The sequence below is a fragment of the Acinonyx jubatus genome, chromosome B1 (assembly GCF_027475565.1).
Source record: "Acinonyx jubatus isolate Ajub_Pintada_27869175 chromosome B1, VMU_Ajub_asm_v1.0, whole genome shotgun sequence".
Lineage (NCBI taxonomy): Eukaryota > Metazoa > Chordata > Mammalia > Carnivora > Felidae > Acinonyx > Acinonyx jubatus.
Genome location: NC_069382.1, coordinates 105,487,248 through 105,506,345, shown reverse-complemented (window position 1 = coordinate 105,506,345; position 19,098 = coordinate 105,487,248). Strand labels below are relative to the sequence as shown.

Sequence of the window (19,098 nt, the reverse complement as noted above, 5' to 3'; positions counted from 1 at the left end):
TCAACTAGATTTGCAATATAACTTATAAATACCATACAGGTTTTGTTTTTGGTTTTGTTTTTTCATTCTTTCTGTCTTCTTTAAAATAACTCTTCCATTGATATTGAACTGCTGTGGATTTCAAACGTGTTCATTTCATACTCATTAGGGAAAAATTTTCTTCTTGTTATAACCTACATTTTAATTAAAGTGAGTCAAATCTGTTACCTTCCTTTAGTATTGTTGTTCTTTCCTAAGTTTTATACCAAATTTGAATTATTCTCATTTACTTTTCTTAAAATTCATATGTTTGTATTTAATGTGCGTTCTATGTCTTTCAAACTAGCTTATACTTTTTTTATATATAGGAGGACTTGTCAACTCCGACCTCATGTAGGAATTATTTGTGGAGACATGAAAATAAATAAAGACTGATGCCCTGCTCCCATCCCAGACAGTATTTTAATTGATAGGCTCAGTGCTGGGATGCATTAAAATCTGCTTCAGTGGTTTTGTAACATGAAGTTACAGGTGAGTACCATGCAAATGCACTATCTTATGAAGGTTTACTGTGTACTTCCTCCTCCTTTATACATTAAATATGAACTACAGATTCATTTCTACAGTACTTTAGTAAAGAAATGGCTGCACCGTAGCACAGCACGCAGGAAGGCTTCTCATGAATGAAAAACTCCGTACAAAAGGCAATCAGCAACAGCATTGAGAGCTTTAGGTGGTCGATAACTTTCTCAAAATCCTTTTTCAAGAAGTACATAATAGCTTAGGCGCTTGGTCCAAATAACTTGAATGCTAAATCACAGACAGCTGCATCCATTTCTTCCCCATTGTTTCATTCATGAATAAATACACACAGTAATAAACTACTGTAAATAAAATTAATCACATATGCTTATGCACATAATAGGAGCTTGCTGAATGTCAGGCTGTTTTGAATCTATGGATGTGTTGATAGAGTTTTTGTGTGTAAACATTCACAGATGGGAACATTTTCTCTATTAAAAACACCTGCAAAAGGTTTCTGGAAAAGTTTCAGAAAAACCTTGAATCATTTCAAAATTTATTTTACACCACCTGGTGATCGAGGCTTTTATAGAGTTTTTCCTTAGGAAACCATGCGTTAGAACATTATGAGTAGTTTACTAGTGCCAGCAGAGGAACCAGATAAGGTGAATATTGCTGTTTTGGTCGTTCTTTCATTCCCTTATGTATTCATTTCATCCTTTCTTCACTTTGCCCTTCATTACTCAGTACATACAAGAAAGAACTCTGCAAAAAAAAAAATGAACAAGGTAGAAATGATTCTCCCCAAATTATAATTTCATCCATATTGCCCATCCAGATGAACAGAGTTAAGTGATACAGAAACTTGAACAATTATTTTTACCATCTCAATTTATTGATCACTTCAAACTCAATCTTTTCTTTCTCTAGACTCAGCATCATTCCTACTTAGATTTTCAGATATTTTCATTCCTTAATTAAAAGAAGAAGAAGAAGAAGAAGAAGAAGAAGAAGAAGAAGAAGAAGAAGAAGAAGAAGAAGAAGAAGAAGAAGAAGAAAGGGAGCTTCTTCACACTTCCATTTGATATTTCTTCACTTTACCTATAATTAATCCCTCGTTGCAAGTGCTGTTCTACTCTGGCCCTGTCATATATCCTTAAATTTACTCTTGACTCATGTACAGATTTTGAAGACAGATTATATTTACCTCTGTACAGAAAGGAAGCACCAGGAAGTTCTGAACCTCTAAAGTTGCTATGGCAATTGCCAACTGCAAAAATAAAACAGGCCTGGAAGCACATTAATGACATAATAAACCCTCTTGTCAAGTGCATTTTAAAATCATTTTGTAGGTAAAGTTATACTTGCGTTGTGCTGGAACAAAGCCATATTTGTTTAGTAGACATGTTTTCGTTTGTCTTCCCTCTTTCTCTTTCTCTGAAATTGGCAAAACAAAGACGGAACAAAATATGGATGCACTATCTATACTTTATTGAATCTATTTGGTGTCTTAATATCCTAATACACACCTTGGACATATGTCAACTTAAGAAAATATGGCACATACCTAAATCTCTGGAGTCTGTATTATTGAGGGGAGAGTGGAATCCATGAATAAATATTATTGAAAGGTAAGGTGTTGAATTTCATTCTTATTTGATGGATGCAAACTGTAGTTTGCTCTCCAGCAGGGGAAATATAAAGGACAAATGAAAGTTTTTATTTGTTATATGCTTAGCATAAAGCTTTGAGCTATTAAATATCAGTTACATCCCCACTTTTATGTTGACAAAGCTCATTGTGATCCTAGAAATAAACAATAAAATAAGCTATTAATTATTATAGCTATAATCATAGTATAAAGAGTCATCATGAAATAAATGTTTAAAAGCTATGCTAAGATTAGCATTACTACCAGAATAACCTTCTCTTGGTTAGGAAATAGCATAATAATTCTCAAAAATAGGTATCTAAGCTATTGTTATTTAAATAAAAATATTTTTCCAAATGGTAACTATCTTGTAAGATTTTTCTCAAATGTCTTTATTAATCTCATCAATTCAGGATCCTATGAATTGTTAAGGTACCCAGTGTTAGTTTTACATGTCTTTTATTTATACACATGGGCCAAGTATCATTGAAATACATTAAACTAAAAAGAGGATAAGCTTAGTCAAAATTTAACTCAATTGCTTCTTTATACACAGTGACAAGCTAAATGAATATCAACCACAGGGACCAAGGTCTTCTAAAACATACTTTCTGAACATAGAGAAGAAAAAAGCATGAAAATTTACTCTGACATAGAAGCAATAATATTAACTATGGCATTATTCCAAGTGCTTTATATAATTTAATCCTAAGCAACAACTTTATGGAGTTAGTATGCTGTACAATTTTCATTTTTATGATGAGGATACTGAGCCACAGAGATATTAATTCTTTTGCCCTAAATTGTACAGCTACAAGCTGCCAGAGCAGGGCTCAGTTCCTGGCAGTCTGGTTCTGGATCCAATGCATTTTTCCAGGAGGATAGAGATACCTCAATATAAAGCAATGAGGCATTTGTGATGCAAACCATTTGGAAATTATAATTTTATTACTGAGGAAATTAGAGTATTCCAGAAGTCTTCATAATGAGACCGAGATGTTTTACAGGTAAGTAACTAAAGTGAAAATATAGAATTTAATTGGTAGACTCCAGTGAATATGAATTCAGAGTCATTTGGAGTCAAACTCCATTTATATGTATGTATAAATATATATACACGCACACACATATATATATATATATATACACACACATACATACTTTGATAAAGATAATGACTTTTTGAACCCTGAATTTCCTCACATATAATATTAAAATATTAATAGTACTCATGTTTTATAATACATAGTATATATAGTATAGTGTAATACATGTATGCATATATAATATATATGCACACATGTGTATATATGTGATATATGTATTTCATATGTATATATGTATGTATATTCTTTGTGTTTATGTGTGTATGTGTATATATATGTATATATATAGTCTTATGTACATACAGTCTATATATCTATACTTATATGCACACTATAAATATATATATATGTATACACTTATATGCATACAGGCTATATATCTATATATACATAGATATATACATACATATACAGTCTGTATATATATGTATATATATATATACTTACATGAATACAGTCCATATATATATATACACACTTACATGCATACAGTCTATATATATACTTATATACATACAATCTATATATCCATATATAGATAGATATGTATATACATACAGTCTGTATATATACTTATATGCATACAATCTATATATAGAGAGATAGATATATACTTATATATGCAGATATATATCACATATTATAGCTACTGGGAGGAAACCAGAATCTACTGAGCTAGTTTCCCCCCACTACTAAGTTAACATTTTTTTAAGTTTATTTATTTATTTATTTTTGAGAGAGAGAGAGAGCAGAGGAGGGGCAGAAAGAGGAGACAGAATCCCAAGAAGGCTCCACACTGTCAGCGCAGAGTCCCATGTGGGGCTTGAACCCAGAAACAAGGAGATCATGACCTGTGATGAAACCAAGAGTCAGATGTTTAACAGACTGAGCCACACAGGTGCCCCACTACTGACTTAACTTTAACTTTTAACTAATAATTCTAGCACTTTACAAAAAGCATTTAAAATCAGATTAATGCCTACATAGTCATAGTGTTTCGTCAGAGCAAGATTTATATGGATGCAAACAAAATATACAGCCACTGGGAACATTTTAATGGAACATCATCAATTAGACCTTATGAAAGTTAGGTCTCTTACTATTCTGTGGAAATGTTGTCATTCTTTCTATCTGTCCCCAAACCCCATCCATGAGAGTCCTCCTGTTGGATAAAGAAACACACTTTATCCTGTTGGATAAAGTGAGAAAATTACCTTGAAAATGTTCTTGTTAAAATATTAGCTTAACGAAGAAGAGATACCCAGTATTCTGCAACTCTTAACGTCATCACACATCTGAATTAGCTTCTCTGATTTTAGAATCCAAGACGTGGACCTAGAAACCTTCACTGAGGAAAGGGAAATTAAAGTTCATAATACTGTGCCCATGACATGGTTATATAACAAAAAGTTCTGCTATGAAATTTGAGTAAATGTTTCCTTTGAGTTTCAACTACATATTTGCCACTGGATGTGAGGCTTGGTATAAAACACTGAATCCTTCTTTATTTTATTTTCATTTGCTGCAAAACACAGGTCATAATGTTTTGCAAATAAAATTTTTAGAAGTTTGAAGTACAGGAACATCATTACAAGCACAGTCCTTAGATTACTATGTAATACCAAGTATCTTCATTTTGGGTTGTAAAGAATCCCAACTTGGTAGTTACTACTGATGATAAGTTTCTTTAAAAAAAATTAACATTTATCTATTATTGAGAGACAGAGAGAGACAGAGCATGAGCATGGGAGGGACAGCGAGGGGGAGACACAGAATCTGAAGCAGGCTCCAGGCTCCGAGCTATCAGCATAGAGACTGATGTGGGGCTCAAAACCTCAAACTGCAAGATCATGACCTGAGCTGAAGTCAGACGCCCAGGCGCCCCTGATGATAAGTTTTAAATTGAAGTATGTTGATCTTATTTGTGAACTGTTCATCTTCTAGTACAAATATATGTGTGTGTGTGTGTGTATATATATATATACACACCAAGAGATTAAATATAATAAGGAAAATATCAAAATTAACATTTCATAGTGACATTTAAAATAAATACTTAAATATGTGAGCATAACAGACTAAATTATTTTAAATACCAAGTACATTTTTCCTCTCAAAAAAGATGAGTTTATATTTAGAATTGTAGAATTTCCTGTTATACACATGCAAAATTATGCTGAAGAAGTTAAGCAAACCAATGAAAGATTTACTTTGTTTATAGACTTTTATTTTTTGAAGCCAATATCACAGAAGTAAAGCAAAACTGACAATGTACACTAATAATATGTTTGGTGCCAATTGAAATTCTATCAACTCTTTTTCAATTTAGAAAATTTTCCCATCATATCAATACCTTAAAAATAAACTTAGGGTGCCTGGGTGGCTCAGTCGGTTAAGTGTCTGATTTCAGCTCAGAACATGATCTCATGGTTTAGGGGTTTAAGCCCCACGTCAGGCCCTGTGTTAACGACTGGGAGCCTGGAGCCTGCTTCAGATTTTGTGCCTCCCTCTCTCTCTGCCCTTCCCCTGCTTGTGCTCTGTCTCTCTCTCTTTCTCCAAAATAAATACACATTAAAAAAACTTTTTTAAATAAACAACTCATTTAAAGAGACTGGAATTTTAGTTTTCATGTAATTTTGATAAAAATGATGTATGTTGAGCAGAGCTTAGCTATATTGTCTCAACACTTGAAATGCTTTTCTAACATACATTCTTTTCATTGTCTTTCCACCATTTGGTTACTGTCAATAAGAAATTCGTGTGTGAGTTTGTAGATAAGCCATAATCTTTGATTTCTTTGAAAATAGGAAAATAGAAAAACTTTTCCTTGGTCTAGTTTGTATTCTCTGGTTTTTTTTTCTGCAACATAGATAAGCATTAAATAGTAATTGTATACATGTATAAATATGCCAGTTAGGGCTCAGTTACTTTCTTCTATCCCATTTGTTAACAAACAATTCCACAATTTTAGTTTGGATAGCTATCCTTCTTCCAAGAATCCTAGGTGTTTTTCATAAATTGGCACTATCATTCCCTGAAATTTCTTGAGAAGCCTGATTTTCTTCTTCTTCTAAAGTAACTCATCCCTTACCCAGAGTGATTAACAGGTGCGCAATAAGCATATATATATATATATATTTTGTTTCTTTGTTTGTTTGTTTGTTTGTTTTAATGACTCGTGAAGGGAAATTTACTGTGGCTCCTGGAAAGAATCTTCATTGATATTCTATAAAAGCTACATGGTAAGGCATACCATGAAAGGCTGCTGTCAGCCATTTTACCACCATAAGGAAAGCCAACTTTAGAATAAAGTAAATTTAGGAGGCTGCTCACAGGTGGAGATGATAATCTAAACATTTTCCACTCACTATTTTTATAGAGGTTAAATTTACAAATAAACAAATCTTATAAAAAATTTAATTTTCTTAATTAGCCTATTAATTCCTTGGAGGCTAGTATTTCATATTTCAAAAGGAGCAAATCAAATACTAAATATCATCCTAGATCTTATCTGCTAAATTTAATTTATTTAATAGGAGTTTTAGAGAGGTTAAAGTTAATTGATGATAGCATTTATTTACAACTTTTTTTTTTTTTTTTTGCTTATAAACACATTTATTTCTCACAGTTCTGGAGTCTGGGAAGTCCAAGATCAGAGCACTGACAGATTTTCTGTCTGGTGAGGGCTGGCTTCCTAGTTCACAGTTGGCTATCTTCTCCCGTGTCCTCATAAGGCAGAAGGGGGTGAATGAGCTTTCTGGAGTCTGTTTTATGACATTAATCCTATTCATGAGGGCTCCACCTTCATGACCTATTTGCCTCCCCAAATCTCTGCCTTCAAATACTATTATATTGGGGATTGGGCTTCAACATAAGAAGCTGGGGGTGGGGGGGGGGGACACAAATAATCATTCTATCACACCTGGGAAATGTGGTTGTAACAGGTGCTTCCAAAGTTGCTCATGGCATCACCATTGCCAGCCAGCAGAAAGTGTGTTCAAACCCAGGTGAAGCATCTGGAAGGAGATGACAAGTTGCACCCATCATTTCTACTCACACCCCATTAACCTAAACTTAGTCACATGGCCACATGCAAGGGAGGCCAGGAGATGGAGTGAAGCTGGAAGACCATGCATGAGGACAAAGGAAGAATGGATCATGATAGGCTATTTGACGGTTTCTCTTGCACAAAGGTTCTCTGGGTTCTGCATGGGATCTTTCCACCTGGAGACAGTCTATTTACTAAACAAAGTTCTATTTAATGCCTAAAACCAACAGTCACCCATCGTAACATTTCTGAGTTTGGTTACTTGCCATTCTTCCACTATAGGAAAAACCAATATTAGTGGTAAAAAACGGTATTAGTGGGGTCACTATGAATAGAAAAATTTCCAAAGGTGCTTTTTTAAAAAAAATTATGAACAACAACCTATGAATACTCAAAGAATAGTTTGCATGATCTTGGCCTTCTAAAACAATTTGTATAGCTGTGTGTGATTGCATGCATATGTGTGTAGTTTTAAACTCAAAAACCTCAGGTTGTACATTTGGTGCATAAAATCAAAGGAAAACAACAGGCATTTCTTTGGAAGTGAGTAGTAAATTTTCTTCTTAAAGCCCATGTGTACTTTGATTCAGGTGGCTGCCTCAGGTGGCTGCTTGCTTTTTCATGTAGAAAACTATTCTTTGATTATTCATAAGATATTGTCCTAAGCTTTTATATTTACCCTTTTATCTGTTATTTTTTAATATAATTTATTGTCAAGATAGGTGACATGCAGTGTATACAGTGTGTTCTTGGTTTCAGTGTAGATTCGCGTGGGTCATCGCTTACATACAACACCCAGTGCTCATCCTGACAAGGGCCCTCCTCAATTCCCATCACCCATTTCACCCCCCCCCACCTCATCAACTCTCAGTTTGTTCTCTGTATTTAAGAGTCTCTTATGGTTTGCTTCCCTCTCAGTTTGAAACTATTTTTCCTCTTCTCTTCCCCCATGGTCTTCTGTTAAGTTTCTTAAATTCCACATATGAGTGAAAACATATGATATCTTTCTCTGATTGACTTATTTCACTTAGTGTAATACCCTCCAGTTCCGTCCACTTTGTTGCAAATGGCAGAATTTCATTCTTTTTCATTGCCAAGTAGTATTGCATTGTATATATAAACCACATCTTCTCTATCCATTCGTCAATTGACGGACATTTGGCTATGGTTGAAAGCACTGCTATAAGCATTGGGATACAAGTGCCTCTATGGATCAGCATTCCTGTATCCTTTGGATAAATTCTTTGTAGTGCTATTGCTGGGTCATAGGGTAGTTTTATTTTTAATTTTTTGAAGAACCTCCACACTATTTTCCAGAGTGGCTGCCGTAGTTTGCATTCCCACCAACAGTGCAAGAGGGTTCCTGTTTCTCCACATCCTTGCCAACATCTGTTGTTTCCTGAGTTGTTAATTTTAGTCACTCTGACCAGTGTGGGGTAGTATCTCTATGTGGTTTTGATTTGTATTTCCTTAATGATGAGTGGTGATGAGCATCTTTTCATGTGTCTGTTGGCCATCTGGATGTCTTCCTTGGAAAATTGTCTATTCGTGTCTTCTGCCCATTTCTTCACTGGACTATTTGTTTTTTGGGTATTGAGTTTGGTAAGTTCTTTATAGATTTTGGATACTAACCCTCTATCAAATATGTCATTTGCAAGTATCTTCTCCCATTACATTGGTTGCCTTTTAGTTTTGTTGATTGTTTCCCTCATTGTGCAGAAGCTTTTTATCTTGATGAGGTCCCAATAGTTCATTTTTGCTTTTATTTCCCTTGCCTTTGGAGACTTGTCGAGCAAGAAATTGCTGTGGCTGAGGTCAAAGAAATTGTTGCCTGTTTTCTCCTCTAGGTTTTGATGGCTTTCTGTCCTACATTTAGGTCTTTCATCCATTTTGAGTTTATTTTTTGTGTATGGTATAAGAAAGTGATTCAATTTCATTCTGCATGTTGCTGTCCAGCACCATTTGCTAAAGAGACTATCTTTTTTCCATTGGATACTTTTTCCTGCTTTTCAAAGATTAGTTGGCCATACATTTGTGGGTCCGATTCTGGGTTCTCTATTCTATACCATTGGTCTGTGTGTCTGCTTTTGTGCCAATACCATACTGTCTTGATGATTACAGCTTTGTAGTAAAGACTAAAGTCTGGGATTGGGATGCCTCCCACTTTGGTCTTCTTTTCAACATTACTTTGGCTATACGGGGGTCATTGTGGTTCCATACAAATTATAGGATTGTTTGTTCTAACTTTGAGGAGAATGTGGTTGCAATTTTGATTGGGATTGCATTGAATGTGTATATTGCTTGGGTAGTATTGACATTTTAACAATATTTGTTCTTCCAATCCACGAGCATGGAGTGTTTTTTCCATTTCTTTGTGTCTTTTTCAATTTCTTTCATAAGTTTTCTATTGTTTTCAGCATCAGATCTTCTACATCTTTGGTTAGGTTTATTCCTAGGTATTTATGGTTCTTGGTGCAATTGTAAATCGGATCAATCTCTTGATTTCTCTTTCTGTTGCTTCATTATTGGTGTATGGGAATGCAAACAATTTCTCTACATTGATTTCGTATCCTGCAACTTTGCTGAATTCATGTATCACTTCTAGCAGCTTTCTGGTGGAATCTTTTGGGTTTCCATGTAGACTCTCATGTCATCTGCAAAAAGTGAAAGTTTGACTTCTTCTTTGCCAACTTGGATGCCTTTTATTTCATTCTGTTGTCTGATTGCTGATGCTAGGACTTCCAACCCTATGTTAAACAACAGTGGCGACAGTGGACATCCCTGTTGTATTCCTGTTCTCAGGGGTAAAGCTCTTAGTTTTCCCCCATTGAGTATGATATTAGCTGTGGGCATTTCATATATGGCTTTTATGATACTAAGATATGTTCTTTCTATCCTGACTTTCTTGAGGGTTTTTATTAAGAAACAATATTGTATTTTGTCAAATGCTTTTTCTGCATCTATTGACAGGATCATATGGTTCTTATCCTTTCTTCTATTAATGTGATGTATCACATTGATTGATATGTGAATATTGAACCAGCCCTGGAGCCCAGGATAGAATCCCACTTGATCATGGTAAATAATTCTTTTAATATATTGTTGAATTTGACTTGCTAGTATCTTATTGAGAATTTTTGCATCCATGTTCATCAGGGATATTGGCTTGTAATTCTCCATTTTAGTGGGGTCTCAGTCTGGGTTGGGAATCAAGAGAATGCAGATTCATAGAATCAGCAGAGAATGAGTCCAGAAGCTTCCCTTCGGTTTCTATTTTTCAAACAGCTTGAGAAGGATAGGTATTAACTCTTCTTTAAATGTCTAGTAGAATTCCCCTGGGAAGCCTTCTGTCTCTGGACTCTTATTTGTTGGGAGATTTTTGATAACTGATTCAATTTCTCTGCTGGTTATGGGTCTGTTCAACTTTTCTATTTCTTCCCATTTGAGTTTTGTTAGTGTGTGGGTGTCTAGGAATTTGTCCGTTTCTTCCAGGTTATTCAGTATGTTGGCATATAATTTTTCATAGTATTCTCTGATAATTGTTTGCATTTCTGTGGTGTTGGTTGTGATCTCTCCTTTTTCATTCGTGATTTTATCTATTTGGTTTCTCTCTCTTTTCTTTTTGAGAAGTCTGGCTAGGGGGTTATCAATTTTGTTTATTTTTTCAAAAAAACAGCTCTGAGATTCATTAATCTATTCTACTACTTTTTTGGGGGGGGAGATTCTTTCTATATTGTTTATTTTAAAATTTTTTTTTATTCATTTTTGAGAAAGACAGAGACAGTGCAAGTGAGGGAAAGGCAGAGAGAGGGAGAGAGAGAAGCCCAAGCAGCTCCACACTGTCAACATAGATCCCGACACAGGGCTCGAACTCACAAAGCCATGAGATCATGACCTGAGCCGAAACCAAGATTTGGACACTTAACTGACTGAGCCACTCAGGCACCCCTATATTGTTTATTTCTGCTCTAATCTTTATTATTTCTCTTCTTCTACTAGCTTTGGCGTTTCTTTGCTGCTCTGTCTCTAGTTCCTTTAGGTGTGAGGTTAGGTTTTGTGTTTGGATTTTTCTTGTTTCTTGAGATAGGCCTGGATTGCAATGTATTTTCCTCTTAGGACTGCATCCCAATATATATATATATATATATATATATATATATATATATATATATTTGTTTTTAATTTCTTCTTTAATTGCCTGGTTGACCCATTCATTCTTTAGTAGAATGTTCTTTAACCTCCATGCACTTGGAGGCTTTCCAAATTTTTTCTTGTGGTTGATTTCAAGTTTCATAGCATTATGATCTGAAAATATGCATGGTATTATCTCAATTCTTTTATATTTGTTGAGGGATATTTTGTAACTCAGTATGTGAGCTATCTTGGAGCACGTTCCATGTGCACTTGAGAAAAATGTGAAATTCTGCGGCTTTTGGATGAAAAGTTCTGAATATATCTGTCAAGTCCATCTGGTCCAGTGTTTCATTCAAGGCCATTGTTTCTTTATTGATTTCCTGTCTAGATGATCTGTCCATTGTTGCAAGTGGAGTATTAAAGTCACCTACAATTACAGTATTATTATCAATAAAATTGCTTATGTTTGTGATTAATTGATTTATATATTTGGGTTCTTTCAAGTTGGAGACAAAAACATTTACAATTGTCAGCCCTTCTTGATGGATAGACCCTGTAATTATGATATAATGCCCTTCTTCATCTCTTGTTACAGCCTTTAGTTTAAAATCCTCTTTGTCTGATGTAAGTATGGCTGCTCCAGCTTTCTTTTGACTTCCAGTAGCATGATAGATAGTTCTCCACCCCCTCACTTTCAATCTGAAGGTGTCCTCAGGTCTAAAATGAGTCTTTTATATACAGTATATAGATGGATCTTGTATTTTATCCATTCTGATACCCTCTGTTGTTTGATTGGAGCATTTCGTCCATTTACATTCAGAGTTATTGAAAGATAACTCTGAATGTAAATTGTGTCATTGTGTTTTATGTGGGTTTCATGCTTGCTTATTTTTTTAGCATTACAATAAAAAATAATACTAAACTTTCTTTCTTGAGAAAGTGACTCTTTGTTATTGCAATAGTTCATAAGCAGTTTTATATCATACAATCATAATAACATGTTGCCTTCTAAAGCCTGTTTGAAATCTTGAATTTAGTAAAGCTTTGAAATAGGCAATGAAATTGTAATGCATATTAAAAGAGTATTGATTCCATGTGTATTGCTTTTAAATTTGGTTAAACTTGTGTAGTCCTTCCTCTTCCCTTATATTTCCGTATTTTATTACATATTTCTTCAAGATTTTGGTGATTATTTGGAAAAATAAATAGATCTCACTTGTCTGTTCTAGACTTCAAAAACTTACCATTCATTAAGACAAGTTGGGCTAAAATCACCATTCTTGTTCTAACTTGTAGCTGTAAAGTTTCTGATGATATTAACTTCAAGATGCATCCTGATTGTTGAAAAATTAAAATATCTGAATTTAACAAAGACAAAGGGATGCACTTTAAAGTCAGAATGTAGTGCTTACATTGTTTTGACAACTTGATCAGTGCAGAGGCAAGAATTACATAACTGTGGTGTCATGCCTTCCCAATATAGAATTCAGGCAATTAAAACATGTTTTGTTATATTCAAATCATGAAGCTGAAGGAATATCAGAAACAAGTTGAGTTATGGAGATACAAACAAAATTACTTGTGTAATTACATTTATTTTTATGTAAATTAATACTTATTACCATAAAATGCAATCTTAATACTCTTTAGTTAAAGGATATGGTTTATCCTATTACAATCATGAAGAACAAAATATTTACATCATGTTTTTCCAATAAGAACTATAAACCTGGAGATTGTAACTGTTTTATTACCAGGAATTTCACCGCTAAAGTCTGAAATGACTAAGTTGTATGTAAATGCTAATATCAATAATACCTTTAAATGGAAGAGTATATAATATGACATATATATATATAATATATATAATATAACTTGTACTAACTAAATATGGCAACAATGCTTTTTAAATAATTTATTCACTTAGTGTTTTTTAAACATTTCTGAATATGTATACTTTCTTCTCAAGGTTTTTCTAGAATACAAACTTTAGAAATAAATTTTATATTAAAAATGATATATTTAAAATTCATTCCCCAAATCACATATTTGGATAGCATCTTTTTTTTTTTCCAGTTGTGAAACCCATTGATTTGGAATCCAACCACCTGCTACAGCAGATGAGTACCTCTTTCTCTTTGAAAGGAGAATGCTTCAATCTGTGCTTTGGATCTCTTTTCGGCTATCTTCTCTCCTATTGCTTATTATCTATTCTTTCTCTTCAGTATGCAATCAGATTCTCAAATTTGGATTCTTCTCATTTTTATAAACCTGTTCTCAAATTTCGTCATCCAGAAATCAGTAGCAACAACAGCAGCAACAGCAATGACAACAAAACTTTCTGAATCCCACTCCCTCCTGTTACCAGTCTAAGTAAGTCTTCCTTTGGAACAAACGTTTTCAAAACATTTGCCTGTTTTCACTGTTTTTATTCTGTCATATACGTACCTTGCAATTGAATACAAGTGGTTTTCATTTCAATGACTAAAACAGTCCTCACTATGAAACTAAAATAGTAAATTGTAATATAGCTTAAAGTCCAGAACTGTGATGCCTCCAGCTTTGGTTTGTTTATTTGTTTGCCTTTTTGTTTGTTTTCCATTACTTTGGCTATCTAGGGTCTTTTCTGGTTCCATACAAATGTTAGAATTGTTTGTTCTAGCTCTGTGAAAGATGTTGGTATCATTCTGATAGGAATTGCATTGAATATGTAGATTGCTTTGGGTAGTATAGACATATTAACAATACTTATTCTTCCCATCCATGAGCATGGCATGTTTTTCCATTTCTTTGTCTTCTTCAATTTCTTTCATAAGCTTTGTATAGTTTTCAGTGTATTACCTCTTTGGTTAAGTTTATTCCTAGGTATTTTATGGGTTTTGGTGCAATTGTAAATAGGATCAGTCCCTTGATTCTCTTTCTGCTGCTTCATTATTGGTGTATAGAAATGCCACAGATTTCTATACATTGATTTTATATCCTGAGGCTTTGCTGAATTCATGTATCACTTCTAGCAGGGTTTTTTTGGTGGAGTGTTTTGGGTTTTCTTTGTGGAGTATCATGTCATCTGCGAAGAGTGAAAGGTTTACTTCTTCCTTGCCAATTTGAATGTATTTTCTTTCTTTTTGTTTTCTGATTGCTGAGGCAAGGACTTCCAACACTATGTTGAACAACAGTAGTGAGAATGGACATCCCTGTTGTGTTCCTGACATTAGGGGGAAACTCTCATTTTTTCCCCATTGAGGATGATACTAGCTATGGGTCTTTATTTTACTTTTCTCATTTTTCCTTTTTTTTTTCTTTTTTGTTGGTAGAGGGTAGCAATCCACTGTATCACCTTTTTCTGATCCCAAATGTTTGATGTTTGACAAAATTCTCCATTCTTCATTTAACATCTATTTTATTCATAATTCATTATTATTTTTTAAATTTCTTTATTAAAAGCTAGATGCTTTGCATGGAAAGTTGTAGAGATAATTTAAAGTCTTTCCAATGTTACCTTCCTCCAAAGATTTAATTTTGCTCTCCAGCATGACATTAAAGTGTACATGCATATCAATTTATGAATTTGGGTCTACTTTGAAGCTGGATTTCAGTCTTTGTGAAGATTGGATTATAGCTTGTTCCACCTTAAAAGGAAGTCTGGGATGTGGTGTTTACCAATATTTCTATTACTTGGCAAACCTTGAACTCTAATTATTGACTCCTCTTAGCTAGCCTTTTCTGCTAAGTTTTTAGTCCCTTGGCCCTGTTTATTAAACACTGATGCAGACCACTGGGTTCACCTCTGTGTTCTTTTCTTATTGCCAAAACTGCCCCCTCAAATCCTAGCTGCTTTAATATTTCCGAACTCCAAGTTTTATGCCCACAATTATGTCATGTAGCCCCCCACCCCCAAATTCCACTCAGGTTCCCAGCCTGCTAGCTTCAGATTTCTATTTCCCTTTTTATCCTTTTGGATCTGGAATGGTTAAGAATTAACAAATATTTCAACGGATAGAACTCCAAAACTGGCAATGTTCATGTCAGTGCATCTCCCTTTTCACCAGAATCTTGGCCTCGTGTGTCCTGGTTGCCTTGTGTTTCTTAAACACCTTGAAATAGATTGTGTGTGTGTGTGTGTGTGTGTGTGTGTAAGTGCATGTGCATGTGCGTGCATACAAGTGCTAGCACATGAGTGTGAGTGTGCATTTTGTCCAGCTTTTCTACCTGTTTTCCACAGGGGCTATTCTGAATTAAGCTGAACTGTTTGTTTTAGTCAGGATACTCTAGAGAAACAAAACTAGAAGGAGATATATATAGAGACAGATATATGAGATTTATCATCAAAATTGGGTTATAGGGTTATGGAGAACCAGAAGTCCCATGATCCCATTGTAGAGAATCAGGAAAGCCAGTGGTGTATTTCAATCTGAGTCTAAAGGCCTGAGAATTGAAGGCCTATGGTGTAAGTCCCAGTTCATCTCCAAAATCAGGAGAACCAGGAGCCCCACTGTCCAAAAGCAAAAGATGGCTATCTCTGCTCAAGCAGAGGGAGTGACTTCACCCTTCTTCAATGTTTTTGTTGTATTCAGGACTTCAGCTGGATTAGATGATGTCCACTTGCATTGGGAGGGTGATCTAAGCTTAGTTTACTAATTGAAATGCTAATCTATATTGGGGACACTATCACAGACCCACCCAGAAACAATAATTTACCAGCTTTCTGTTCATTCCTTAGCCCAGTTAAATTGACACATAAAATTAACAATTGCACAGGCTTTTCCAAAAGATTGATATGCAGTTTTTGGTTATTCATAAAAGAGAACCTTTCTTTCACCATATGACTGTTACATAAACTGTTCTCTTTACGTGAAATGTTCTCTTCCCGTTTTAGTTCACCTACCACCTCATCTAGTGAATTACTTCCTTTATTTTTTATACTTCTCATTCAATTTATTCCCTGTACTACTCTAAAAATGTATATGCTATATGTCTGATATTCTAATGGTATATAATTAAAAATAACATTTTGCCAGTTGAAGTGTTATCAATATTCTTATACTGTGCTAAATAATGCAAAGTCTGTAGATGTTTTAAACCTGATCACCTGCCACTCAAAATTATTTCTGTCTAATTTTTAAATTTGATTTTTAAACCAACATATCATTATTATTAATTATTTAAATAGCCAATGTGTGTCTGGTTTTAACCTTCTTATCAAATTTATTACATTTCATCACTCATCTGAAATATTTTTCTCTTTATTGAAGTATATTATTGTAAATGATCTCATATTTTGTTAAACAGAAAATATATTAATTTTGCCCTTGCTCTTTAAAAACTCACTACTTTGGGGGTGCCTGGGTGGCTCGGTTAAGCGTCCAACTTTGACTCAGGGCATGATCTCGCAGTTCGTGAGTGTGAGCCCCCGTGGGGCTCTGTGCTGACAGCTCAGAGCCTGGAGCCTGCTTCAGATTCTGTGTCTCCCTCTCTCTGTCCCTCCCGCACTCACGCTCTGCCTCTTTCTCTCTCTCTCTCTCTCTCTCTCTCTCTCTCTCTCTCTCAAAAATAAATAAACATTAAAAAAATTTTAAATTCACTTCTTTGGATCTAGACTTTTAAACTGGCAGTATTTCCTCTCAGGTGTGTGTGTGTGTGTGTGTGTGTGTGTGTGTGTGTGTGTGTTTCATGATTCCTATGAATGTTATTGAAAAGATCACTTTGGGGGTGAGCCACTGGGTGGTTCAGTCGGTTAAGCATCTGACTCTTGGTTTCGGCTCAGGTCATGACCTCATGGTTAGTGAGTTCGAGCTTCATGTCAGGCTCTGTGCTGTCTTCCTCTCTGTCTCTGCCCCTCCCTCTCTGTCAAAATAAATAAATAAACTTAAAAATAAAAGGAAATAAAAGATCTCTTTTAATTTGTTTTTTAACTTTCAGGTGATCATTTTTTTCTGGCTGCTGTTTTATCCTCTATTTTGGTGTTTTTTAAGTTTTTGAGTTTCAGTGTAAGTTTTGTATTTTATGTTGTACATTTCTTGGCAATTGTAAAAAAGCTTAATATCTTTTTGAAAATAATGTTTCTGCATTATTTCTCTTATCTCTTACTGGAACAATGTTATTCTGTATATGAGCATTTTCTCATTGTCTTCCTTGTACCTTAATAATATCATGATTTTCTATTCCATTTCTGGAATGTATTTCTTAATGTCTTTGTATCTTTTTTCAAGTTTATAGTTTTGCTTCAGGTTTATCTTCTGTACCTTTAAAGAGTATATTATGCTTTATAGCTTGTATTATGATTTTATTTCTAGAATTATTTATTTTTAAAATACTCTTGGACTTTTTTTGTGATGCTTGATTTTAGTCTATCTCAAAATCTTTTAATTTGATATAAATTATCTAAATTTCACCTCTTTTGTATTTGTTGTAAAATTTCCAAAGCAAACAATTTTTGTGTTGTTTGTTTTCCTGTTGTCCTTTACTCATCTTTTTAAATGCATAATATATGCATTTTTAATGCATAATATATTTTAACATTTATTTATTTTTGAGAGACAGAGAGAGACAGTGTATGAGCAGGGGAGGGGCAGAGAGAGAGGGAGACACAGAATCTGAAGCAGGCTCCAGGCTCTGAGTCGTCACCACAGAGCCCGACGTGGGGCTTGAACTCACAAACTGTGAGATCATGACCTGAGCCAAAGTCGAACGTTCAACTGACTGAGCCATTCAGGCGTCCTGCATAATATATATTTTTGACATAAACTCAAATGCTCGGTAAATTAATCTATATACATTAAGTTCTGGTTTGAATAGAGAGAATTTGAAAATGCTTCTTCCAGTTGGCTAAGTGTACTGGCAAATCAGAAAACTTTAAATAAAAATGTCCCCAGGAATTTTATTTTTAAAGAGCTAATAAAAGACAAGTTAGTTTGAGCCATAATATTTTATGAGTTGGCTTGTCCACAGATCAAATACCATTTGTTTTTCCTTCTACTTTATACAAAAGTCAGGACAGGAAAGATCTTTTTTAAGACATCTTTTTTACAGTGAATTTATTTTTTCTTCAATTTTACAATGAAGATGTTTCTTTTTGTGACCCTATCTTTTTACAGACCTATTAGATTCCCTAACACAGGCAGGTATTATCATCTGTCCAGCCCAGAGGGCTTTCTGATATGGAGATTCCAACCTCATGTGTATGAATGTCATGACAAAAGTTTGTTTAATATTTTGAGTGATGCCAAATAATGTCAGTTATGATAACAGAATTAAAATATAGTTCAGTAAATACCTGTTTGTCACATCTATGTTCAAGGCAGTGTGCAGATGCTGAAGGAGGATAATATACTAAATGGGAAGACCTAGTCTCAGACCTCAGTTTAACTAGAGAAGCCAAAATGAATGCACCATAACTCTTATCCAAAGCAGAGCATATAGGTATTCTGGAGTCATATAAAATAGGAGTCCATAACACTACTCATCTTATTTGGATACTTGTGTGGGTAGAAGGTGATATTATTGATGACTACACTGGTACAGCAGGCACAATTTGGGACTTACCTAGGCAAACTGGCAACTCTGTATTGATTTATGACATCAGCATAGAGTAATATAGGAGTGAAAGGAGCTTCCTCCTGGTAATACAAAAAGGGGAGCACTTTTGTTTATTGCTGTCA

At 34.4% G+C, this 19,098-nt stretch overlaps 1 long non-coding RNA gene across 1 annotated transcript in view; it reads right to left on the bottom strand.

Moving 5' to 3' along the window:
• Window positions 1-989: 989 nt before the first annotated feature.
• LOC113598854 (uncharacterized) overlaps window positions 990-19,098 on the bottom strand; it is a 37,991-nt gene continuing 19,882 nt past the window's right edge. The window contains exons 3-8 of the long non-coding RNA XR_008296183.1: window positions 18,983-19,056; window positions 7,181-7,274; window positions 4,542-4,606; window positions 4,359-4,420; window positions 2,069-2,307; window positions 990-1,266 (exon numbers count right to left, since the gene is read on the bottom strand). This is a non-coding gene — a long non-coding RNA (uncharacterized LOC113598854). The remainder of the gene's footprint in view (window positions 1,267-2,068; window positions 2,308-4,358; window positions 4,421-4,541; window positions 4,607-7,180; window positions 7,275-18,982; window positions 19,057-19,098) is intronic.